The 26,202-nt window shown below is 41.1% G+C and overlaps 1 long non-coding RNA gene across 2 annotated transcripts in view; it reads right to left on the bottom strand.

Moving 5' to 3' along the window:
- The window catches only part of LOC122174331 (uncharacterized), a 33,795-nt gene extending 7,925 nt beyond the window's left edge, over positions 1–25,870 (bottom strand). The window contains exons 1-2 of one of the 2 annotated variants that reach the window (XR_010589559.1): positions 25,705–25,870; positions 25,390–25,476 (exon numbers count right to left, since the gene is read on the bottom strand). This is a non-coding gene — a long non-coding RNA (uncharacterized LOC122174331). Of the gene's footprint in view, positions 1–16,457; positions 16,608–25,389; positions 25,477–25,704 lie in introns of those variants that run through there. The other variant, XR_006175999.2, reaches the window with a different exon arrangement.
- Between the last annotated feature and the right edge of the window lie 332 nt (positions 25,871–26,202).

Here is a 26,202-nt window from a genome sequence, read left to right as displayed (position 1 = left end):
CATCCTTTGGAATATGACTCAAAGGAGTCTTCAATGATAGGGATCTGCAAACAGGCACCAAGAACCTTGGTTTACAAGGCAGTTGTCATCCCCATCCTTCTCTATGAGGTGAAACCTGAGTAACCTATAGATGACATCTCAAGCGGCTGGCGTAGTTCCAACAGCACTTTAATGTGGCTGTGTGGTCGTGGCACCAGCACTGGGAGCGCTATAAAAAAAACCCATCTCCACGAGGGGAGTAGCTTCCAGCACTGTCTACACTACCACTTTACAGCGCTGAAACTTGCAGTGCTGAGGGGGGTGCTTTTTCACCCCCCTGAGTGAGAAAGTTGCAGCGTCTAAAGTAGCAGTGTAGACAAGGCCTAACATCAGCGTTCTCTCTGCAGCCAACATCAGCAGTACAGAAGCGCAGGTCATGAAACACCAACTCTGCTGGGCTAGCCACTGTGCTGCACAGCTGTAGCACTTCAGTGTATATGTACACCAATACATACACCAACAGGAGGGGTTCTCCCATCAGCATAGGTAATCCACCGCCCAAAGAGGTGGTAGCTAGGTTGATGGAAGAATTCTTCCATAGACCTAGTGCTGTCTACAGGAGTATTTAGGTTGGTTTAACAATGTCACTCAGGGGTGTGGATTTCTCACACCCCTGACTGAGGTAGTTAAACTGACCTAATTTTCTAGTGTAGACAAGGCCTAAGAGTTTGAATAGGAAGCCATCAGAGGTAATGACAAACAATTAAAGCCACTTAAAGGTAAAAAAGAAATTTAACAAAACAGAGGTTTGCCCTGTCTGTGAATAGAAATAAGAGACTATTTTCAGTATGACAGAGGAGGGAGTTGATTTGGCTACTTCCACCTTTTCATGTTCTGTATGTATATATATATCTTCTTACTATATGTTCCATTCTATGCATCTGAAGAAGTGGGCTATAGCCCACAAAAGCTTGTGCTCAAATAAATTTGTTAGTCTCTAAGGTGCCACAAGTACTCCTGGTCTTTTTTAGAGGAGGGAGAAGCACACTGTATCCATTCACTGAAGAAAATACTTTATGGGGTAGGGAGTGTTTTCACAAGCATTTGGATGCTGGTTCTTGAGAAACCAGCCAGCTCTGCAACAGGCTGAACCTGGTGGGTTGGGAGGGGTGGAAATGTACTTCATTACATAGGAAAGGTAACTATTAATAAGTGTAGATCCAGGTTCGTATTTTATGATTTTGTTTCGTACTGTAACTACTTGTTTCCACAACTTTCTCAAGTCTAGTTAAATCCTTATCCTTTCTTAAATAAACCTTCTTTCGTTTTATTTTAAGTGTTCTCCAGTACTGTGTGGCTCACAGGAGCAGTGGTTTAAAAGTAAAACTGGTAAACTTCTAGGGTACACTGCAACTTTGGGTGCAGAGGAGCTGGAGTTTCTGTGCGTAGTCAGTGTCAGGGGGTGGATATATCAGTGGAACAATTTAAAGGGACTTGGGGATGGAGGTACACCTGCAAGGTGAAGACAGGGCTGGCATAGCCTGGAAGAGAGTGCGTGATAGGCTGAAAGGCTGGTAGTGTTAGGGAGCTGACACCCAAGAAAGACTCTGTCTCTATGTAGGCAGGAGGTAACAAGATGACTCAGTCCTGGGTGTCCCAAGAACCCTCACACTATCTCCAGATTAATTTTATTGTTGTTCCCACATTAAACTTTTATTGTTGCAAAGGTTAAGGCTGTGCAATACTTAGCTGTGTCTTTTATTATAAGTAGGTCAGTGTGTGTTTATAACTTGGATAGTAGCAAATGAGGGAAATTTTCTGACTTTCATCTCACAAAGGGATATTATTATTAGTTATATGGCACTAGATTCTGCTGCTCGTAATATCAGTTACCCACAAAGATGTATCCATACACTGCAGAGCTTTCTTTTAAATTAAGTTTTCAAAAGTTAGTGGGCACAAGTGATGAAAGAATTCATAGCTTTAAGAGAATTTGTTTAGTTCTACCTCTACCTCCCCACCATCCCCCCAAAAATGGAAAAGTGGATTGTGAGAGTTGGCCAGTTCCTGACACTTCAAGGACCTGATCCAAAGCCCATTGAAAGCAATAGGAATCTTTCTCTTGCTATCAAGGGGGTTTGGATCTAAGTAAATAAATCAACATGGCAGATGCATCTCAACGTTCTGAACAATTTAAAGATGACAGACTGTTTTTAAAAATGGGATCCTAAGCAAAATCCCTGCGGACTAAAATTCATTGTTTACATGACAACAATCAATAGCAATAGCTTGCTAGAATGCAACATAATTAAATTATCAGTGTTTAGTCTTCAGCCTCACAGATGTCTGTAGGATAAGTTAGCATCTGAAATGTCAATATTATAATTCTTCCTGAACAAAACACTGTCCTACAATTCTCCATAGGGTTGCTTTCAGCAGTACATATTGTTCATCACAAAGACGTGTGTAAATGAATGATGACCACTTCATTTCTTCCTTGTTTTTGTTCATTTGTTGGTGTGGGTTTTTTTTTGTTTTTTGTTTTTTTTATTGAAGGAGTGTTAAAAGCTGAAATAAATGTGGGCACCTTAAACCAAGTAGTTTTCTGCTGAGTAGAAGGCAGAATTAGATCTTCTCTCCTTGATGGAGAGAAAGTTGATACATAGGCCACAATAATTCTCAATAGCAGTATTGGGAGTTGTATGAATCCAGACAAAATGAAGTGAGAATATGTCCCTGAACATTTATTTTTGTATCTATATGCCTTTCGACTTGCCAACAATTCTAGGAACCTTCCAGTATGCACTACCTAAAGCAGCGAGGTTAGATTAATGGAATAGGGGCCAAGATTGTTAGGCATTAGTACTTTATACTAGAACCATCTCTCTCAACCATTCTGAACCAGCTTTAAAGAAGCAGGAAACCAGGGGGTTGGGAAAAGAAGAGATTTTGACTATGTAAGCACTTAAAATAAAATGTGCTTGTTGAACTACTTTAATATGCCCTCCCTACATCATCTAGGATGTTCCTATCCCAGCTGAGCAACTAGTTCACTCAATAGCTTTGGGCAAATAACTTGGCCTCCACTGACCTCAGCTAACTCATTTGGGAAATAGTAAAAAGATACAGATTTTGAATCTCCCTAGGTAAGTCAATTACAGCAAACAGAAATTGCTGCATGTGTATTAGACTTGATTTTTCAGGTCTCTTGCACATTGTGCTACTCAACTACTCTACTGTATATTGTACCAGGCAATGCTGACATTGGCCAAAGTCCTTTATTTTATTAGCAGCTGTGACCTGTCATACCCTACTTTGACAGCCAACATGATATAAATATCTGTAATCCAATGTAGTAAGAATAACATATAGCAAACACAAACTTAATTGAAAAGCAACTAAGCCTTAGAAAGTAGGTAAAGTGCTGAATTCTGTTCCAGTTTACACCAGTGTAAACTCAGAATGATTTTAATGAAGTCAGTGGAGATACGTTAGTGTAGAACTGGTACAAGTGAGACCAGATTCAGTCCCAGTGTCTGCATTTGTATTCCATCCACAGACAATGTATAATCACAGGAAACCTTTCTATCAGGCCATTGTCTCATTTTAACACGAGCAGCTAGTCAAAGTTTGGAGCCTGGAGACTTCCAGCTGGAAGCAGAAATTGATGGAAGCTGGTATTTTCTTTGATAGAATCTTGTTTCTTTACAAGGAATGTATGAAGTCCTGCTTCTCCAAACTCAGGAAGAAGCAAGAAAAAAGGGAGTGGTTTCTTAGGCCTGGTCTTCACTTAAAACTTAGGTCGACATAGCTATGGCACCAAGGGATGTGAAAAAATCCACACTCCTGAGCACCATGACGATGCTGACCCAACCTCAGGTGCGGGCACAGCTATGTCAACAGAAGAATGCTTCCAGCAGCCTAGGTACCGTTGCTCGGAGAGGTGGAGTTCCTACATCAATGGAAGAACCCCTATCACTGTAGTCTGCATCTACACTATCGAAGTACGGTGGCATAGATATGGTGCCACTGCTATGCTACTCTAGTAACCATAGTGTAGGTAGGATCTTAGCTTACAACCACAAACCTCTATAGCCAACTCACTCAAAAGCTCTCTCAAGCTTTTTCCGGGGTCACACTGTGCTCACCAGCAATTGCTTGACTTTCATGCTTTTGCCTCTGACTCTCTCTGTTCTCAGTTCCTGTATCTACAGCCTTCCCTTAATCTCCTCCTCCCTTCCCCCCCAAAAGCCCTCTGCCCATTCAGTCTAAACTCTGGGTGAGTTCACAACCCCCTTTTGTACTAGGTGGTTTCTTCTGATTAATTCATCCTCACACATATGTTAATTGTAGGGTGCATCATCACACCTGATCTCAGTGAGGTTTTTTTACCCAGTGACATAAAGCACAACCTTCTCTCTCTCTCCAGAAGCCAAGATTCTCACCAAACCTCAGTTTGGGAGTGAAATAAAATCCTAAATACCTGGCTGCAGAATCATTTTACATTAAGAATCATGATCAATTCAATATTACTCATTTATCCATCTATTTTCCACAAGCTGAATTAGACTTTTCACTACTAGTTTATTTTCATTTAAATAGTATACTGTAGGAGCACACTAGCAAGTCAGGAGGCAAATCTTCTGTGTGACATGTCATTGCCTGGTGTTTGTTTCAGGTTCTTTTTGTTTATTTTTCTTTCCTGATGACCTATAAGAATCCAAACTAAATTACATAAAACCTAATTTCTAATGCCAGCCATGATTCCTTGTGCCCCCCTGAAAGTAAAGGCTGCTCCCACAGGCCATCCCAAAGGAGCAGAGACCTTTCATAGCTCCCATAAATAAAACCCAGCTGTAAGAATCCAAGCCATTGTAGCTTACACTTATGTATGAGAGGTTTGGTTAGACCAGGGGTCGGCAACCTTTCAGAAGTGGTGTGCCAAGTCTTCATTTATTCACTCTAATTTAAGGTTTCACATGCCAGTAATACATTTTAACGTTTTTAGAAGGTCTCTTTCTAAGAGTCTATAATATACAACTAAACTATTGTTGTATGTAAAGTAAATAAGGTTTTTAAAATGTTTAAGAAGCTTCATTTAAAATTAAATTAAAAAGCAGAGCCCCCCGGACCGGTGGCCAGGACCCGGGCAGTGTGAGTGCCACTGAGAATCGGCTCGCATGCCGCCTTCGGCACATGTGCCATAGGTTGCCTACCCTTGGGTTAGACCATATTAAGTTTTGCCTTTGATCTTTGAAGCATAAATATTTTTAAATGTTGTTTAAACCTTGTGGAAGTCAGTGGGCGTAATCACTGCCTTTCTTTCACGATAAATGTAAAGAAGCCATTCAGTTCTTTTATGTAACCAGGCAGCAGAAATAATAGGAGCACTATTCAAAACACAGGGACATGGCAAGTCTAAAGGAGAAGCTAAATTGTATAGCCCAAGAGGGTACCATGGGGACTGAGATAGCAAACACAGAATATAAGGCAGAAAGTAGTGGAGCTGTGTACATCTGGGTCTCAGAGAGAAGAAAAAACCAGAGAAGCTCCAGACAGACACAGGAGCACCAGTATAGTGGCCCTAGGAAAAAGCTGAGAGAGAGTTTTTGGGTTAAGTACTGACTGAAAAGAGGTTTGGAGCGGTGAGCAAATAAATGGTCTCCTATTTGATTCCTGCTGTGTGCAGGGAACCAGAACTTTATTCTTTGTAAAAAAATTGCATCAAAAACCCAAACAAAAACAAAAAAAAACCCACGGACACATAATACAGACTATCATCAATTTCTCCTCCTAGCAGAAACCACCTGCAGGGCCCTGAACTTTGGATAACTGCTCAGATCAAAAAGGAGTAACAATATTAATACAAATTGCTTTTTTTCATAGATGTTCCTGTTTATCTTTCTTCTCTTGATTCACAGTACTTTGCTCTTTGTTTCCCTTCCTCTCTATCCATTTCTTCTGTGATATTCAGCCGATTGGTGCATTATATTTTATGACAGCTGGTAACCTTGTAAAGGGAACAAGGTTTGCCACTTCTGTAGCACACTTGCTAAGAAGGTATGCTGGAAATGGATGAATATTATATTATGTTCTAAACTGCTTGGAAATTCTTTGATGTACTGTATGCAAGATGATAAAATACTAACAAAGCAAGTGTATAAAGAAGAGTAACACAGCTCTCCTTAAAGTGGAGCTCACCATAGATGGCTCAGTGTCTCCACATTTCAAATCACATTAAAACAACACGCAAGGAGTCATCCCAGGTTCAACTAAGACTAGTAGTTCAAATCTTGTTTAGTAATTTTCAGCTGTAAAAGGCAAAAATAATTTGGATCTCATTTCAGGTGACTCTGTCTTTAAATAAAACTTTATATTTGAGACATAAACCTACAATAATAAGGACTTGCTTGCATTAAAGGCATTTTGTCACCGCTCAGGCCTCAAATTAGATCTACCAACTTGGTTTTGGTTTGCACATTTCACTGTCCTCTCTGGCTGGCTGTTTAGTTCAGTTCTTATTTGCAGGGTGAGTATTGGAATTTACAAAATATAACAGCACAAAGAAGGATCCTGTTATCTACAATGAAGGAGAGGAAGCTTCCTGGAAGTTTACAGGCCCTACCTTCTCCTTGTATAGCAGAATACCTGGATGGTGAACAGACTGTAAGCCACTTTCTTCATCAGCATCAGGGGTGTTCAGAGTGCTTTGCACTCTGGCAATCATAAATGGGTAATTTATAGAAGCCTCACCTGCACTTCAGACCAAAGTGGCCTCCATACTGAAGAACCCAATCTCTGTCCTCCCACTTCAAGTCTTGCACCAGAGACAGTTCAGTTGGTCTTGAAGATCTGACCCCAGTAGTTTATAATCCTACCAGCCTTGACTTGCTTCCCCTTACTGCCATCCTGTGCAACACAGCCTACCTTCAGTTATACTCCTCCAACTCCACAGAAGTGGGCAGGATGGCACAAGTATAACAGAACAGAGTTTAGCCCAGTTCGTTTCTCTCTGAGAAATCAAGCAGTCAGTGCCACAGATCCTAGCAAGTTCCTCCTTCCAGCCAACCACGAGGTCAGTCATGAGGGGAATTCAAAGCATCTCTCTTCTGGCTCCCCTGTGATGTGTTAAGCTGTAGGGCCTCAGCAGGCTGCAGACTAGTTCCTCCCTTGGCCTCTCTGGCACATTTCCTGGGCACTGACTCTCAGTATGCTACCCCTTCTCTGAAATGGGGCTCCTCAGCCCACCAATCCTAAGCCCCAGGACCAGCACTGATCCCTGATATACCCCAGTTACTTAAACACTTCTCCCCCAGAACTCCATGCCAAAGGTGTGAAGCTTCTGGTTTACAGTTTAACTCTCTCTAGGGCATGCAGCAATAGTAAGCAGTTAAACAGAGTCAGTGTCTAACACCTTTATGCTCTTTAACATTTAGTCACATAAAGCACAAGAGACTACTGATTCTACAGAACAATAAGCATCTCAAACCCCAATGTCCCTCACTTCTATCTCAACCTTCCCCTGTGAGTCCTTGGGGAACCATTGGGATCCAAAAAGGCAAGCTAGCAGGGCATCTCCTCATACAGGTTGTTACATGCTGCCTGGTCTCTGTCTCTCATGGAGCCCCCTACCCAGTTTGTGATATTATGTTTTCCTGTCTCACATTTCCTCTTCCCGCGCATCCCACTATTCGAGTGTGTAGTTAAATCCCTCCTGGTCACCGAGCCTAATTTCTACTGGTCCTACCTTCCTGCCTAATCCAACTAAACTGGATTTCCAAGGCTTGAACGGCTTTTTAGCATAGCCTTGTAAGGTTTAAGTAACATCATTAACCTTAAGTATTTCCCTTTGTATCTGTCTGGTATGTCCCTGCTACATGATCCGTCAGCAATGATCCACATACATAGAGATATTCATGATACAGCAATTTTTTTAACCGAAAATTTTTGCAATATCAATCAGGATTCATAAATGGTACAGAAAGCCCTAATGGATTACTAAAAGTAAATTAGTGTTTTATGTTTCTTGGTGACTTTAATTCCATAATTACTAAATGAAGTTTCCTTAATAATTTACTGTAAACATCAAATCTGTGCTAATCAGTAATACGCTACTTTATTTAATGCTCTTAACTGTTGTTCAAGCTTTTCTTTAAAGCCATTTGAATTTTTACATACCAAAAATACACAGATTAATATTTCTACTAGTCCTGGCATTTCATTTTGAAGTAAATTTTACAGAGTAGTTGCATAGAGTCATAAATGTCACATATCAGAGACTGTAATTGGATGGCCCTAACCCTAGTCAGGGCCTGTTTACTGGCCCCGATTCTATTCTTACCCAAAGTACACTATCTGGCACACACCCTAAATCTAGTCTGGACCCATGAATTTGCCATCTAACCCATGCTCATGAACTAGTACTACAATAGGCTAGAAGCTAACTGGCCCCAACCCTCTCCTTACACCAGACCAGAAAACTTGACCTTCCGTACTCTTAATCTGGGAATCAAATTTCATTTCACTTCTAACCCTACAAAATCCAAAAACTAGCCACCCTATCCCAGGCACATGGTCTTGCTCCAAGCCTAATCCTAGCCCTCACCTTCAAATTGGTTTTACAATCTGGTGCTAAACCTAGTCAGAGAATACAACTTTGACCTAACAAGCCCTCACCTATTCCAAGAACAAGCCCAAAAATTACCACTTGATTGGACATGTAAAATGGCACAGACTTTAAAGGTAGACTAAACCTATGAACTGGCCTCAATCCTAATCCTTAACTGGCTCATAAATTTAACATAAACCTAGCCCTGTCTCATGAAGTGAGGCTCAACATAATCCTATCTCACATCCATGGACTAGTATACAATTAACTATTTTAGGCAAACAAATTGGTCTCGACCCTAACCCCAGCAGAGTCCCAAGAACAGCTTGTTCCCTGAAAAGATCTTATGAAATGGCTCTAATTGTAACCCTTACTTGGTTGCATGAACTTGATACAATCTTATATCTAGGATAAAAACAAACCAAAAAAGCTATCCCATCCTGAACATAACCCTTTCTTGTACCCCTGAACTGATTTTAATCTACATCTGTAGATGCTTCTTTTAAGGTAGATGTCAGATTCCATGACCATACCAGCAGTTTTGTTCTCCACTTATTTCCATGTCACAAGCATTACATAATATGAATTCATAACTCTAAATCTAAGCCTAGTTTAAGAGAAAGATTATTCATTTAACTCTGGATTACAATGGGGCTCTGTGGCTGCTCTGTTTTCTTTTTGTTCTCAGTTTCGCAGATTGTCAAGAGATCATCTAAAAAATTAACAGGCAGATCTGGAGCAGAAAAGCAATGTCTTGCAGATGCACTGTGGGAATCCTGAAGTGTATGGCACAGCTGGATCTGGGCTCATTTTGCATTTGAAAACTGCATTGCTTTGTTCACAACATTTTGTGTGCCTGCTAAAACAACGATCATGGTTCACATGATCAGGCAGGAGTTGCAAAACATTTGTATTTAAAATACAAAGTAATGCCTTAGCCACAGTTGAAAGGGTTCAAGTGATTATATATGGGATTTCTCATGCAAAAAAAAAGTACTTTTTTTGGTAGGACATTATATAGTGCAGAAACCGAGGGGCAATCTTTCATGTCTGTAAACCGGATCCTACCTTGGGTCACAAATGAAAATGTGATTGGTGATGTCATTCTTGTCCCATTTGCCCAGGTCATAAATCTGCCACACAGTTTCATAGTCTTGACAATTTCTGCTCATGAAAGGCCCTATCCAATGCCCAGTGAAGCCAATGGGAGTCCTTTCATTGACTCTTACACAGTGTTGTGTCTAGTCCAAAAAGCTAATGGGTATTGCAGGTGCACTGGCAGAGCTGCCTGGGGGAGCTTGCAGAGCACTTTGTTTTGCCGCTCATGCAACAGTTAACTTACAACTTTGAAAGAAAAACTGCATGGAAATAATGGGGGGTTGAGTAGGTATCATTTAGTTTTATTCCTAAAGTGCCCACCATAGCAAAATCACTGGCAGCATGTTCAACCAAAAAATGTCAAATTAGAAACCAAGCACTCCAATGCAACCACTCAGGCATTTAGGCCCCAATCCCTCTGCCAAAAGCAAGTAAAATTATAGTCACTTATTTTAATAAAGAAACGGATTCCTGTGATATGGCTCGTGGCACTGAAGTGTGTGGGAGACTGTGAGATGTCATGAAAGGATATGATCTCGATCTGTATCACTGCTACATTTTGCCATTTAGAATGTGTAAGGTGAATGGACTGATTCATAACATATTTGGATGATCAGCAAGTTAGAGGAGTGGGGAAGGGGGATATAGTCAAACATTGAATTCCAAATTCCTTACCCAGGTACAGAAATGTAAGGTTGCCTAAAGTGTGGCCTCACACACTGCTGCTCTCCTTCCAGATGCCACGTCCCAACACAATCTCAAAGATACTGAAATATCCTTTAGGAAAATGTGAGAGAAATTCGGAGATCTGTACTTAGTTTGGAGTCAAGGACAGTTTGAGTAAAATCTTAGAAAGGACCAAATCCTAACATCCTATATCTTTATTTTCTCTTCCATTGTAACTTTTTTTCTGTGGCATTACTAAGGTCTTGGGCTATTTTTAGCTGGATTATTAAGAAGATGCATTACTTGTATTATGCTTGTTCCTTCTATTGTAAAGGGAATGAAATAAAGGCTATGTTGTGTCAATCCAGCCATTGAATTAATAGATTCATAGATTCTAGGACTGGAAGGGACCTCGAGAGGCCATCGAGTCCAGTCCCCTGCCCTCATGGCAGGACCAAATACTGTCTAGACCATCCCTGACAGACATTTATCTAACCTACTCTTAATTATCTCCAGAGATGGAGGTTCCACAACCTCCCTAGGCAATTTATTCCAGTGTTTAACCACCCTGACAGTTAGGAACTTTTTCCTAATGTCCAACCTAAACCTCCCATGATGCAGTTTAAGCCCATTGCTTCATGTTCTATCCTTAGAGGCTAAGGTGAACAAGTTTTCTCCCTCCTCCGTATGACACTCTTTTAGATACCTGAAAACTGCTATCATATCCCCTCTCAGTCTTCTCTTTTCCAAACTAAACAAACCCAATTCGTTCAGCCTTCTTTCATAGGTCATGTTCTCAAGACCTTTAATCATTCTTGTTGCTCTTCTCTGGACCCTCTCCAATTTCTCAACATCTTTCTTGGAATGCAGTGCCCAGAACTGGACACAATACTCCACTTGAGGCCTAACTAGCGCAGAGTAGAGTGGAAGAATGACTTCTCGTGTCTTGTTCACAACATACCTGTTAATGCATCCCAGAATCATGTTTGCTTTTTTTGCAACAGCATCACACTGTTGACTCATATTTAGCTTGTGGTCCACTATAACCCCTAGATCCCTTTCTGCCATACTCCTTCATAGACAGTCTCTTCCCATTCTGTATGTGTGAAAATGATTGTTCCTTCCTAGGTGGAACACTTTGCATTTGTCTTTGTTAAACTTCATCCTGTTTACCTCAGACCATTTCTCCAATTTGTCCAGATCATTTTGAATTATGACCCTATCCTCCAAAGCAGTTGCAATCCCTCCCAGTTTGGTATCATCTGCAAACTTAATAAGCGTACTTTCTATGCCAATATCTAAGTCGTTGATGAAGATATTGAACAGAGCCGGTCCCAAAACCGACCTCTGTGGAACCCCACTTGTTATACCTTTCCAGCAGGATTGGGAACCATTAATAACTACTCTCTGAGTATGGTTATCCAGCCAGTTATGCACCCACCTTATAGTAGCCCCATCTAAGTTGTATTTGCCTAGTTTATCGATAAGTATATCGATATCATGCAAGACCGTATCAAATGCCTTACTAAAGTCTAGGTATACCACATCCACTGCTTCTCCCTTATCCACAAGACTCATTATCCTATCAAAGAAAGTTATCAGATTGGTTTGACATGATTTGTTCTTTACAAATCCATGCTGGCTATTCCCTATCACCTTACTACCTTCCAAGTATTTGCAGATGATTTCCTTAATTACTTGCTCCATTATCTTCCCTGGCCCAGAAGTTAAACTAACTGGTCTGTAGTTTACTGGGTTGTTTTTATTTCCCTTTTTATAGATGGGCACTGTAGTTGCCCTTTTCCAGTCTTCTGGAATCTCTCCTGTCTCCCATGATTTTCCGAAGATAATAGCTAGAGGCTCAGATACCTCCTCTATTAGCTCCTTGAGTATTCTAGGATGCATTTCATCAGGGCCTGGTGACTTGCAGGCATCTAACTTTTCTAAGTGATTTTTATCTTGTTCTTTTTTTATTTTCTCTTCTAAACCTACCCCCTTCCAATTAACATTCACTATGGCCTTGGCTACACTGGCAATTCACAGCGCTGCACTTGCTGCGCTCAGGGGTGTGAAAAAACACACACACACACCCGAGCGCAGCGCTGTAAAGCATCAGTGTAATCAGCGCCTGCAGCGCTGCACGCTCCTTCGCAGCTCTGCAAGCTATTCCCCTCGGAGAGGTGGAGTACTTGCAGTGCTGCGAGAGAGCTCTCGCAGCACTGGCGGCATGACTACACTCACGCTTCACAACGCTGCCGTGGCAGCGCTGTTAATCTGCGAGTGTAGCCAAGGCCTATGTTAGGCATTCCTTCAGACTTCTCGGTGAAGACCAAAACAAAGAAGTCATTAAGCATCTCTGCCATTTCCAAGTTTCCTGTTACTGTTTCTCCCTCCCCATTGAGCAGTGGGCCTACCCTGTCCTTGGTCTTCCTCTTGCTTCTAATGTATTGATAAAAAGTCTTGTTTCCCTTTATTCCTGTAGCTAGTTTGAGCTCATTTTGTGCCTTTGCCTTTCTAATCTTGCCCCTGCATTCCTGTGTTGTTTGCCTATATTCATCCTTTGTAATCTGTCCTAGTTTCCATTTTTTATATGACTCCTTTTTATTTTTTAGATCATGCAAGATCCCGTGATTAAGCCAAGCTGGTCTTTTGCCACATTTTCTGTCTTTCCTACCCAGCGGAATAGCTTGCTTTCAGGCCCTTAATAGTGTCCCTTTGAAAAACTGCCAACTCTCCTCAGTTGTTTTTCCCCTCAGTCTTGATTCCCATGGGACCTTACCTATCAGCTCTCTGAGCTTACCAAAATCCACCTTCCTGAAATCCATCGTTTCTATTTTGCTGTACTCCCTTCTACCCTTCCTTAGAATTGCGAACTCTATGATTTCATGATCACTTTCACCCAAGCTGCCTTCTACTTTCAAATTCTCAATGAGTTCCTCCCTATTTGTTAAAAATCAAATCTAGAACAGCTTCCCCCCGCATAGATTTTTCAACCTTCTGAAATAAAAAGTTGTCTGCAATGCAGTCCAAGAACTTATTGGATAGTCTGTGCCACGCTGTGTTATTTTCCCAGCATATATCTGGATAGTTGAAGTCCCCCATCACCACCAAATCTTGGGTTTGGGATTTGGATGATTCATCCTGGCTGAAGGTTCTCTAGATATAGATATAAATTTGTCCGTTGCATCTCCCCTCTTTCCTCATCCCTTTTAAAGACTACAATAAATAGGGGAATGGACAAAGGGAAAGAGGCTACTTTAATAGCACATCACATGCCAAAAAGATATATCAAAAATATCTAGGAAAACTAAAAAAAGCCAGTAATATAATTTCAGAATCATTATTTATTTCTTGGAGTTCATGAAATATAGTTATATGTGCCCTGGGTATCTATCCTTGGCTGGGCTGTGCCTAATATAGACCCAAAGAATTAGGAAAAAAAGAATGAAAAAAATATATTAAAAAATAAAAATATAGTAAGATCAGAACTGAAAATAGAGATTTGCCCCTGAAGTCCAACAGCAGATAGGCAAACCAATGTAGGAGAGCCCCCCTATCCATTGGCTCAATGTCCCTGGATAAATGAAACATAAGCCTAAAAAAAGCCACTCACTCAACAGTGAATGGATGAGCCCCCTTAGGTTGTGACAGGGTTATATACTCATTCACATTCCAGTCATCTAGATTTGGGCAGAGAGTAGGATAGGGCCTAGGACAGCTTCTCTGCCCTCCAGCTGAGTTCCTCAGGAGTTTACCTTTTCCAGGAAAAAGAAAAAGAAAAGAAGAAAGAGGGAACCCCCACCCCCAACAAACAGCCAATGCCAGACAAGCCACCAAACTCTCTTTGATCAGGAGGTGTGGGGGGTGGGGGAAGGGGAGGGAAGGCCTTGGTCAAGCCACAGTCCAGCTCAGTACCTGCTGGTTAGCCACCAGAAACTATAGTCGAGCCTACCTTCACTTCAGGAAGCTTGAAACATCCATAGGCAAGAAACACACGGTTAAATATTCATTTTAATTATAGTACTATCTGTTTCTACAGTGCAAGAAAAGATCAGTTTAATTTCAAAGATCTTTAGAGAAGAATGTGTCATAGTTCAAATTCAGCTCATTGTAATTTGCACTCTTATTCACTCCCTAATAACTGGTGCTTAGTGTTCTTGTCTCCTTTCAAAGATACCATTGTCAGAGTTTAATATTCATATATGCAAGCATGTGTATCACCTCCCTTTTTGGTTGATTAATCTTTAACTCAGAAATGAGCTGTCAATCTTCTACTAATACGGGGAAGGAAATAGACCCTTTAGAAAATTTGACATAGTATTCCAGTTGTCTTTTCTTTTTACCCCAAATACATTCCCTCCTCTTGGTCTGTCTTGGCCAGTTGTTGTATTACATAATGAGTCCAGATACAACATGTGAAAGGGAGCAACTCTGCCCCTTTTCCACAAAAGTGGGAAAACTTAGGACCTTCCTTTAACAGTAATAGAATCAAGTGGATAATTCCAAAGAACATAAATTAAACTATCAAGCATATGTTTTCCATTAAACATATTAACAATTAAACAATAAACAATAATTAACACGTCGTATTTATACCGTTCCTTTCATTCAATAATACATCTCCTTGCACACTTTAAGCTCACAACACCTGTGCAAGATAGGATGGAAAGAACACCACTTTACATATTCATAAGTTAAACTGAGGTGTGCATAGGCTAAAGATGCCCAAATACTTAATCAAAAGCTTTGGCATATAGAGAGAAAATTATAAATAGCACCTATCAAACTATCTAAGGTTCTGACTGCTCAGCTTGTGAATCATCTTTATCTTTTTTCATTGTTAACATAATACTGGACTGATTCAGAGACATCAACATTTTCTACTCTGTTTTTTCTGTATCATGTAATTCAGTACAGTGCAACTTTCAACATGGGGCCAATGTACCTTAGAAAACTTTGTATCATTTTACAGGGAGCTTATTCTGCAGGACTTAGTGTTTATCCTTGTAACTCCTGTATTACCTCTTGTATTTCTTCCTTAAAGACATTTCCCTCAAGCCTGTATCAGTGTTGGCTATCAAGTACAGCCTCTGGAGGAAAGCCCAGAACTTCCGGCTCCAATCCCTGCTGCAGAAGGAGTGGGGAAATTCTTTACTACACTATTTATTTCACAGGACTCTGAAGTAATTACTTGAAGGGACAAGGCAATCTCATTATTCACCAGACTGTCTCTCATGCTCTTTATTTGGCAAGTTAACAATTTCCCAGTTTTATTTTCTCATTCATAATAATTGGCCAAGGGTGTAATATGGCCATTTCATCTGATGTGGCACTTAGCACCTGTTAACGTCTCTTTTGAGGCAGCTCAAAGAGAATGAGGATTTGGGGTCCTGTAACTGTATCCGTTAGGATATGCTGATATTTCCTTACCTATTTAATAGTTCCTTTTTAATCCCACTGTGACATTAGTTGAATATGTAATCGCTTCTCTATTAGAAGACCACCTTGCGGGCATCCCAAACCACTAGCAAAAAAAGCATCTGTGTCTGCATTTTGACTCAAAATCTTTTGATCCATTGTTTAATAAACTGTGATGGGTGAGGAACGGGGGTCCCAAGATAACTGTAAAATGAATTACCAACATATACTATCAGTGTTCCTGTAGTCTTGATGTTAGGTTAAAGGTATCTGGGGGCAAACCAGTTGAGTAATAGTTCATAAATTTCTAATGGGTCATAATGCTTGTGATATAAAAATCATCTGTTCTATAGGGTGTACTGATACTAAGATTCCCTTGTTTCCTGAAGCAGTCAGTGGATTGTGATTGTTCTATAGATTTCTCCAGTAGCCTAATGACGAAATCCTAAATCTCCTCTTGACCTGTTCAACCAAATATATAAAAACCAAGACCTGAGCTGTTGTATATTGAGTCTTAAGAATGCCTTATTTGAATGCATTAAAAATAAATAAGTAGTCTGTTCAAATGGGCCTTTCTTTGGAGCTGACTCAGAGTTTAGCAACCACATAAAATAATGTATTTATACTCACAAGGAAATACACCTCTACCCCGATATAAAGCTGTCCTAGGGAGCCAAAAAAATCTTACCGTGTTATAGGTGAAACCGCGTTATATCGAACTTGTTTTGATCTGCTGGAGTGCGCAGCCCCGCCCCTCCGGAGCGCTGCTTTACCGCGTTATATCCGAATTTGTGTTATATCGGGTCGTGTTATATTGGGGTAGAGGTGTAGTCAAAATTTGATCTGGTAAATAAAAAGAACAAATTCATTTGCTGTCAATACGTAAAACAAGAACAAAATACTCAGGAATCACATTTTGCCATTTACTTCCGAAATCAAGATGATACACAGACTATAACTCCAACCTTTATATACATAATGCTTCCAAAGTGATTTTCAAAGTCATGAAAGGGACATTAAGGCACTTCTACACCTTCCTGATCCTGGGGATGCCAGGCCAGACCAAAGCACAATCCTTGAGGGGGCCACTTAGGGATCTGGGGCAAAATCAGTACTTGGTCCTGCTAGTGAAGGCAGGGGGCTGGACTCAATGACCTTTCAAGGTCTCTTCCAGTTCTAGGAGATAGGATATCTCCATTAATTTAAAATTATTAATTTAATTAAATTACAGCAGACTCAGGGCTCCCTGGCTTGTAATTGATGCCACAGAACCATTTTGCCAAACAGAAATAGCAGGTTCCTGGCAATGCCCTGCTACAATGGGAGCAGTCAAGATAGGGTGGCGCAGGAACTGCTATGCCAGCTGTATACCGCCTGAGAATTCCTTCCCACTGTGTGTGCATCACTGGGTAGCCAGTTAAACTGGTTTTGTTGTTGTTGTTGTTTTTTATTGTTTTACAGCAAAATGGGTACAGCCAGAACCAGGATCTGGCCCAATGTTTTATCTCTGTGAGGAATCCCGTTTCATGGCAATAGCACCATCTATATATCTGATTAATAATGTTTTCACCCCTCAGCTCACCGAGTAGTTCAGGTACTGTATAGCCAATACAGTAACCTTAAGCTAGTATAAATATTTTAAAATGCATTTTCTGTTTAATATGCTTATTAATTATAAACCCACTATATACAAGTTCCTCTAAAGTAGATTTTCTAGGGAAGAGGCAATGGATACTTTTCTATCCTTTTCTCTATTCATTGACTGGAATTCTGTACTTTACCCTGCCATACATGCGAGTGTGGATTTTCAGCTCATTTATTCGGTTTCTTCTTTCTAAAAGATTTTATAAACATTGGGAATGAATTTAGAGGTTAAATCTGCAGTGTAGCCATTCAGAATGTGCTGGATTTAATTTTCTTACCCCTAAGCAGCTCCCTGACTATATTAAGAGACATCTGCTTCTTTGTACTTCCAAAACAAACCCTTAGTAGATAGCACTATGCAGTGAATTCTACAGTAACTGTTCCTATGTTACTAGGCTGGGGACTTAGCTGGAGAGCCTGAGAATTCAAGCACACAATGGTCAGGAAAAACTTCCTAGTATCTTCTCAGACAGACATTGAGACAATAGCAGAAGCATGGAAAGCATCATAAAGTAATGTCTCCACTAGAATATGTTTCATATACTCCTCCACCCAGCTGAGGCTTGGTGATATTAGGATCATGAAACTAATATGGACTTTCAAGGTGTCCTGCAAGCAAAGTCATTTCTTGGAACCTGTACATTGCTATTCAATTCCATCTCACCCACTAGACCTTTGGTATTATCTATTTTCTGTTCTAATGCTCCATTTCTTTTAATTAGCTTGTAGAATTGTTAGTGAACTATATATCAAACTATTTCTTTGATTCATGTTTAGTGGAATGTGCCTTATTACTGTTGTACATGGCAGGAGAGTTCAGACAGACTTATCCCATTTTTAAATTGTTGTTTTCATTATTTTAGCCATTACGAACTAGGTTCTTTAAAATGCAGAGGCCACAGTCATGTGTTCAACATCTGTGGATGTCTTATGTGTCCCTCAAGTAAATAAAAGCATTAGCTTCACTAATGTTCGAAGATGAGGAATTGCACCTGATAAAAAATGCAGTCATTGAAAAAATGAAGTGGGAACAAAAATTTTCAACACTAAGGCCTAGTCTTCACTTACCGGCTGGTCCGGCGGCACGCCATCGATGTTCTGGGATCGATTTATCGCGTCTGGTTAAGACGCGATAAATCGATCCCGGAAGTGCTCACAGTCGGCGCCGGTACTCCAGCTCGCCGAGAGGAGTACGCGGCGTCGACGGGGGGAGACTTCCGGCCGCGTCTGGACCGCGGTAAGTTCGGACTAAGGTACTTCGAATTCAGCTACGTTATTAACGTAGCTGAATTTGCGTACCTTAGTCCGAAGTCCGGACTAAGTGGGGACCTAACTCAGCAATTGCCTTGTGCTTAGAGCATATCCTTGCACCTAGAAGATTTTCAGAAAATCTAGCTACAATAGTAAAGGAAAATAGGAGACAATGAGGAAACCTAGTCCAGGGACAGCAACTGCAAAGAGGCTAATCAATTTGTCTAAAGCTAAGCTAGGTTTGCATGGTCACATGTACTGGCTAAGAATCATCCCCTACAGCTTTCCCCTCTGGGTATAAACAGCAGTTCAAAGTTAAACAAAAAACAGCCTTGTGGTAAAATAGCACTTGATCATGTAATTAGAGACAGTTTCATAATAAATATGGAACAAAATTAAGATTGCATGGACAACCGTAACTGATTTGAGTGCTTGACTTTTTCCAACCTTAATGTTCTTTTATATCTTTTTAATATAGTTTAATTGTTACTATTGAGCCAAATTTTCAGTGTTCAAGGGAGAGACAGAGGACAGAGTGAGGAAGTTTGCGTTATTACTGCTCATGTCTCCCGTAAGTGAATTAATTTCCTGAAAGTGTTTGACTGCAGTTGAATCAGTTTACAGTATTAGAGGCATAGCCAGTGAAAAAGCAAAGGATGAGAAGTAAGGAAAGAAGAAAATAAATTTCTTCTCTGTTGTGGATTTTAATCTTTTTAATGCATCTTCAGCAAAACTAAGTGAGGTAGGCAGCCTCCAGTTGACTTTCGGGTTCACGCAATGAGGCATTGCCTAGTCATATGTACTGAGTAGAATTCTGTAATAATCTCCCTGGAAGGGTTGCACAATATTAAGAATCCCAGGACTCCCAGGCAGCATCAGTATGGTCTGTTTCTCTCTCGCTCTCTCTCTGCGGTTCAATTTTAGGCAGAGGTCTTCTTGACCCAGAGCCAGGAACAGTATGGCCAACCCTGCAGCTAAGGGTCTGTCTCATAGCCCAAACAATTCCTTTAATGGCCTGCATGCTTAATGAGAATCAGCTGGTAGCCCATTCCTCCAGGACTGAGAACTTGTACACTCAATTCTAGGTGCAACAGATATTTTCCCTCCCCTACAAGGAAGCTTGGAAGCCCCATTCTCCCCCTTAGAGGGAAGTAGGGTACATACACCTACATTATATGTACCACTTGCATCCAGTTAGAGCATGCAGTACAGAGTGAAGCTGGATCAAAAGTGGCACATATAAAGTTATACATATCCGTGTAACAGAATATACCAGTGTTCCCACCCTATACATTATTATCATAATCTTTTTATAAAGTATGTCTTGTAAGGTATCATTTAGAAACTTGTGATATAATTTGCTGATCAGTATATAATGGCAATATGCACATAGCAGTGTTATATATAATGTTATAAACATCAGCTGAAATCATGAACAAAAGTAGGTTTTCCAGAGAAGTCTGGGGAGTGGCCAAACCAGCTCCTCAGAGACCAAGTGTAAGCTGATGCCTCAGGCACATGTAAACAAATCTGATGGACCATTTCATCTGCTAAGTGTCTATTCTTTGGCAGAAAAGGGACAGGGGCTGGGGGGGGGAACCCTACATCTTAGCAAACAAACAGAACGTAGGCCTTGGCTACACTGGCGCTGTACAGTGCTGCAACTTGCTGCGCTCAGGGTTGTGAAAACACCCCCCTCCCGAGCACAGCCAGTACAGTGCTGTAAAGCATCAGTGTAATCAGAGCCTGCAGCGCTGCAAGCTACTCCCCTCGGAGAGGTGGAGTACATACAGCGCTGCGAGAGCTCTCGCGGCAGCGCTGTGAAGTCCTGAGTGTAGCCAAGGCTGTAGTTCCTGTCCACACACACTGCCCTGCTCCCAGCTGGAAATGCTTTTCAAAGGGAGAACATGACTATAAAAAAGGGGCAACCCCCCCCAAAGCACCCGCCCCCTTTCAGTGCCCATTGCATTCACTGCACTTGAAGAGACAAAGGAAGCAGTCACTAGATTCTCTGGAAGGGGGCCTGACCTGAGAGTTTGGTCAGTAATCTGCTGAAGCTTGTGGGGAGAAAACTTTGCTTTGAACCTAATATAGTTTGATAAATTAGGCACCAGTAGGTGTTTTATCTTCATTTGTAACCATCTCTGACTCGTATGCCTCATTACTTTTATTCACTTAAAATCTCTTTGTAGTTAATAAACTTGTTTTACTGTTTTATCTACTCCAATGTGTTTAAGGTGAAGTGTTTGGGTAACAAGTTGTGTGCATATTATTCCCATAAAGCAATACAGGGACTCAATATATTTGTACTGTACAGCAGAGGGCTGGGCAGTACTGGACATACATTTCAGGGGATGGGGGAAATCTGGGACTGGGAATGTGTTGGGTCACCCTGTAGAAATCTTTAAGGCTAGTAGAAGCCAAGATGTGGCTGGCTGCAGCACACACAGGCATAGTTGGGAGGGGCTTAAAATGCTGGAGGTTGTTTGTGAGTAGTCCAAGTTGGAGGCTACAGCAGCAAGGCATTGTAAAGGGCATCCTGGGTCACAGGACAGGAGTCACACAGCTACTCATTGGTCTGGATTGTAACCTGGTGTCACAATCTGGTGCACAGATCTGATTTTGTATAGTGCAGTCCTAAACATCCCTGTCTAAGGCTACCCCTGCCCGGGGTGCCCTCCTGTGGCAAACCCTGGCATGCCATGCACAACTGCCTCCGTTTCCCCTTTATAAGGGCCATACAAAGGAATATTAGTCTCTCGCAGCAGCAAATTCAAACCCTTAATATTAAGTGCCATGGTCTTCAAATTGCTTGTAGCAAAGATAGTTCCTCTTAAAACTGCTAAGTAAAACAAGGTTACAACACAGCAGCTCTTCCATGCCATTCATAGGTCACCATTCCCAGATCACCCACTCCAGCTCCAGTAACCACTGTACCACGTCCATTAGACCCACTCCCAGGTCCTACTCTCCAAGCCTCCTCCCTGAGAGTTCCACCACCTACTTTGCTCCTAAGAGTTCTCCTGTAACCCCAGAAAGGGCTCCCTACAGTGTTTCATTCCCCCAGGCCTATTATTTTGGAGAAGTTTATGGCCTATTTTATACAAACTAGATGAACACATTACTCCCTTCTGGACTTGAAATCTATACATTTATGAGGGCTCCCTGTAGCTTTATCGTCCCCAGCCCTCCTTGTCTGCGAGTCTGACCCCTGTTCCTCAGGACATCCCTCCAGAGTCAACCCCTTGCTTCTGAGTAGGGCTTATACTGCCCACATGGGTTCTTCCCTTCATTCCTAAGGGCAATGCATAAGCCTTCCTACAACTTGGCCCTAGCTCTAGTCCATCCTCCCAACAGTTTTCCACAGAACTCATTACCAGCAGCTCAGTTACTGCTCTCCTGCAGCTCTTCCTCTCAGGCAACTCTGCTTCTTCTATCACTCCTCTGTTCTGAACAGGGCCGGCTCCAGGCACCAGCTTGTCAAGCAGGTGCTTGGGGCGGCCGCTCCGGAGAGGGCGGCATGTCCAGGTATTTGGCGGCAATTCGGTGAACGGTCCCTCACTCCGCCTAGGAGCGAAGGACCTCCCGCCGAATTGCCGCCGCAGATCGCGATCGCAGCTTTTTTTTTTTGGCTGCTTGGGGCGGCCAAAACCTTGGAGCCGGCCCTGGTTCTGAAGCAGCAGTCACTTGCCTCCTTCCTGAGTCTTTCAGGCAGAACTCACCTGCTCCCTTTTTCTCAGGGCTAGGTGCTCTCTGAAGCCTAATTATGGTCAACTGATCACTCACAGGTGCACTGGCCTCTTCTCTCTTAAAAAAGACCAGTATCTCACTATGATAATCCACCATCCTACTATTTGTGCTACCACAGCATCCATTTTATGGCTTTGTCTCCCCCCAAAAAGTGATTCTCCAAAAGTATTGCAAACTTAAGTGCAGCTAATGTGTGACTGATATCCATGCCATCTGTGAGGTAAATTACTAAAATAAATTCCCTGACAAGAGTGTCCAGACTTCCGACAGTCCCTAATTAAGCAATCGCTCTTGCTAAATCCACAGAGATAGTCAGCCAATAAGCCAAGCAGTAACAAAACACCTGTTCAACGCATTCAAGTTCTTAGGCAAGCTCCAAAAACAATAGGCTGCATTATGGCATGGCCGTAACAACTCCAGCATTAAGGTTGAAGCTGGCTTCCCTTTATAAATCCTGTTTTTAAAACTCTTCCCCTGCAACTTCTGCAGATACAAACCCATCTTTTGGAAATTTCACATGCTGCATTTCAGCCGAGGCTGAAGTCTTCCTGAAAAGGTTTAAAAAAAAAAAAAAAAAAAAAAAACACAACGCCACACACAAAGTTTCAAAGTCAGTGTTTAGAAAATATGCCTGCCTGGTATTTTGGTATATTTTCCTAACATTTCAAATTTCTTTTTGTTCATTGTACCTCCGAAAGGACGCAACATACCAACTCAACATGTTTTATTGGCCTTGCTGATGTTAAATACCTTTAATAGTTAAGATGATGAAGGAATGAGGGGAGAAGGGATTTTTTTAAATATTAAGAGTTGTTTAAAAATTCATACAGATGTATAGATAGGTATTATACACACACACCCTTGTTAAAGAAAATGAAGGTGGCTCAAGTATGTTCTCAACACTAGCAAGGAAATCCTGACACTGCCAGTCTCCAGCCATTATCCCACTGCCATCATTCCTCTCCACTATAGAGTATTGGCACATCAATAATATACTCAACTTAATGTAATGTTAATAATACTGACACCCTCAGTGTTGTTACATGGGCCAGATCCTGTGAGAGGATGAGTTCCTGGACCTCCCATTGAGTGCAATTAAGGTACAGCATGCATATCTGAGTGCCACATATACTCATAAACTAATTTGTTTGAGTATCACCATGTTAACAGACAGGTAAAATTTAAAGTTAATTACAGTTAAAATCCTTTTCCAGTGTTAATGACTTCAGAAGAGATCTATGGAGAAATTCAATGGAGTGGTAAGTTTAGGAACAGTCTTTATTTGCATTTCACAGAACAAACTCAAGATAACCATAATTCTTTCACTTCATCCTTGCCCCTCTCAAAGCCTTGACGTTAATCAGAAATTTACTCTTCACTGCTACAAAAAGGTTCATTACCATGGGATAGCTAGTGCACATCAGCTCTCCCTCTGTAAAATCCAAGTGGAGACAAGGTACTGTAATTTTAAATAGGGTTTCATTGGACCTGATTCATGATTTTTAAATGTTTTGGAGTGGACAACTTAAATTTCTATGCAAGCAGATATCAAGAAACATGAGCTCTAGCCCTGGCTCTGACATACATTCCTTCTGTTGCCTTAGGAAAGTCATTTAACCTCAGTGCTGCAGGTACCCCATCTGCAGAATGAGCGTACTGACTCACGGGAGTGTTAAGAGATTTCATTTTCCAGCTGCTATTTGTAAAATGCTTCGAAAAGGAAAAGGGGGGAGGGGGGAGAAATGGGAGCAATATCAATAGGAAACCAGCAGCCAGGCCATTAATCCTGTTGTGGGATCTCAAAACTGTGCTTGAGGGGTATAAAAAGGTGCACATCTCACAAATCTTGTGAGACAGCCTTGGAATGTTGCTTGCTTGCAGTGGCAGCTGAAGCAGGACCTGCTGGCTGTGCCACTGGGGCTAATGTGACAGAGTGGCTGCAGTTGACCTGCAAGGCTTGAAAGGTTTGGTGGCTCAATTAAAAAAAAAAAATGAAAAAACATCCCTGTAGCTTTAAAGGCTCTCCAACGGGTGGGAGGTTTGAGCTAAAAATCTGCCCTTCCCCCCCCCCCCCCCCCCCCCATTTTTGTAGTGGAACTGAGGTAGAACCAAAAGACGTGGGGGAAGAGTAGAGCAAATAAATAGGACAGAACTGAAACTGTTAAATGCTCTTTGGAGAAGAAGTCAAAGGTAGTGTCCTGTGCCATCAGAACAAAGGTGCACTTCCTTATTTACCAGGAAGAGTGCCCTGTTAAGAGACAACCATTTTAAATTATACTTGAATGAACACAGAAGTAACAGTTCTTGTGATAACATTGTGATAACATTGTCTAACTGTATTGAACTCTTAGCTATATGTAGATTATAGGTGTCCTCAAAACACCTAAAATACAGTCAATTAGATATGGATCTATGGATTTTCTGATTCCTGCAGAACTGATGCTAGTTTGCATAAAAGCCAAATCCCTAGATATAGGTGAGTCACAAAATTAAGGTCTCGGTTAGGATCCAGAAAATCATGTTTTACCACTTTGTGAAGAGATTTGAGGACTATGGACAGAAAAAACACTGTACAATTGCTAATAATTGTATTATTATTATTGTTACTACTACTACTACAATACTATCTTCCTCTCCCAAGTGTTGGGAGCATTCAGATGGGGACTTGGTTCTGGCTTATCTTTCCTACAAACAAAAACACAATCAGGTACCTTACTAAGAGATATAACAATTGTGTAATTGACAAGACAAGGTGGGAAAACCCTGCAGCGTTTGGGTCTTAATATGAAATATTTAATACAATTAAGTTTATATTTCTGTGTTCATGTTCTGAGTATAAACCATATGTTGTGCTGGAGTTGATAAAACCAGGCTAGTAGTAGATAGAAATAAGTCTATTTAGCAATGAAAAATTAATCTTCATATGTTTGAAACACCTAATTTTACAGAAGGTGTCACACTACAACGGGACCTACTTGTCTTCCATTTTCAGATCCCGTGTTCCATGTGCAGTCCATTCTTCAGCAAGAAAGACTATTTGACCTCTGAGGCTGCTGTTCATTCTGCAGGGAAAATGTAGAGATAAAGAATTATATCATCAGATGACTTTAAATAAAGGATGCTATACAAAGAAGAAACAGTGAGGGTTAAATCTAGGCTCTGATAATGTATGAGGAAGTTAATCTCTTATTGCAGGTTGCTGACAGGCTAGGTTATCGTGTCTGTAAAACACATTATACATGATTTCACCAAGGTATAAAACTACCAATGGCCTCTAAAAAAGGACATACTAGTAATAAGAGGGATACTGAATCTTTCCTGGTCTTTTCCTGTATCTCTTTCCTCTTGCTGGAGTATTAGCCAGAAATTACTTATTACTTTCCCATACACTCATCTTCATTTGGCTCATCAGTTTCATTTATCAGGTCTCTCTACCCAGACTTGAGCTGAGTCTGCCTTTACTGGAAAGAAGAGAAAAGCAAGTTAAGGGTTAGAAACTGTTTTAGTAGTAACAGCAAAAGTAGTGTGTCTGGAGACAAGAGCAGGGAAAACTTAGGAGTCAGGACTCCTGGATTCTATTTATGCCATAGCTGTAAAGCTTATCTTTCACCAAGAGAAGATGGTCCAATAAAAGATATTTCTTCACCCACCTTGTCTCTCTAGTATCCTGGGACCAACTTGCATTCAATACTACTGCAATATACTGTGATACTAAACAACTCATATAATCAGTGTTATTTTGGGCTTGTCTATACTACCCGCCAGATCGGCAGGCAGCGATCAATCCA

This window comes from Chrysemys picta, chromosome 7, assembly GCF_011386835.1.
Source record: "Chrysemys picta bellii isolate R12L10 chromosome 7, ASM1138683v2, whole genome shotgun sequence".
NCBI lineage: Eukaryota > Metazoa > Chordata > Testudines > Emydidae > Chrysemys > Chrysemys picta.
This window is presented reverse-complemented; position numbering and strand designations above follow the sequence as displayed.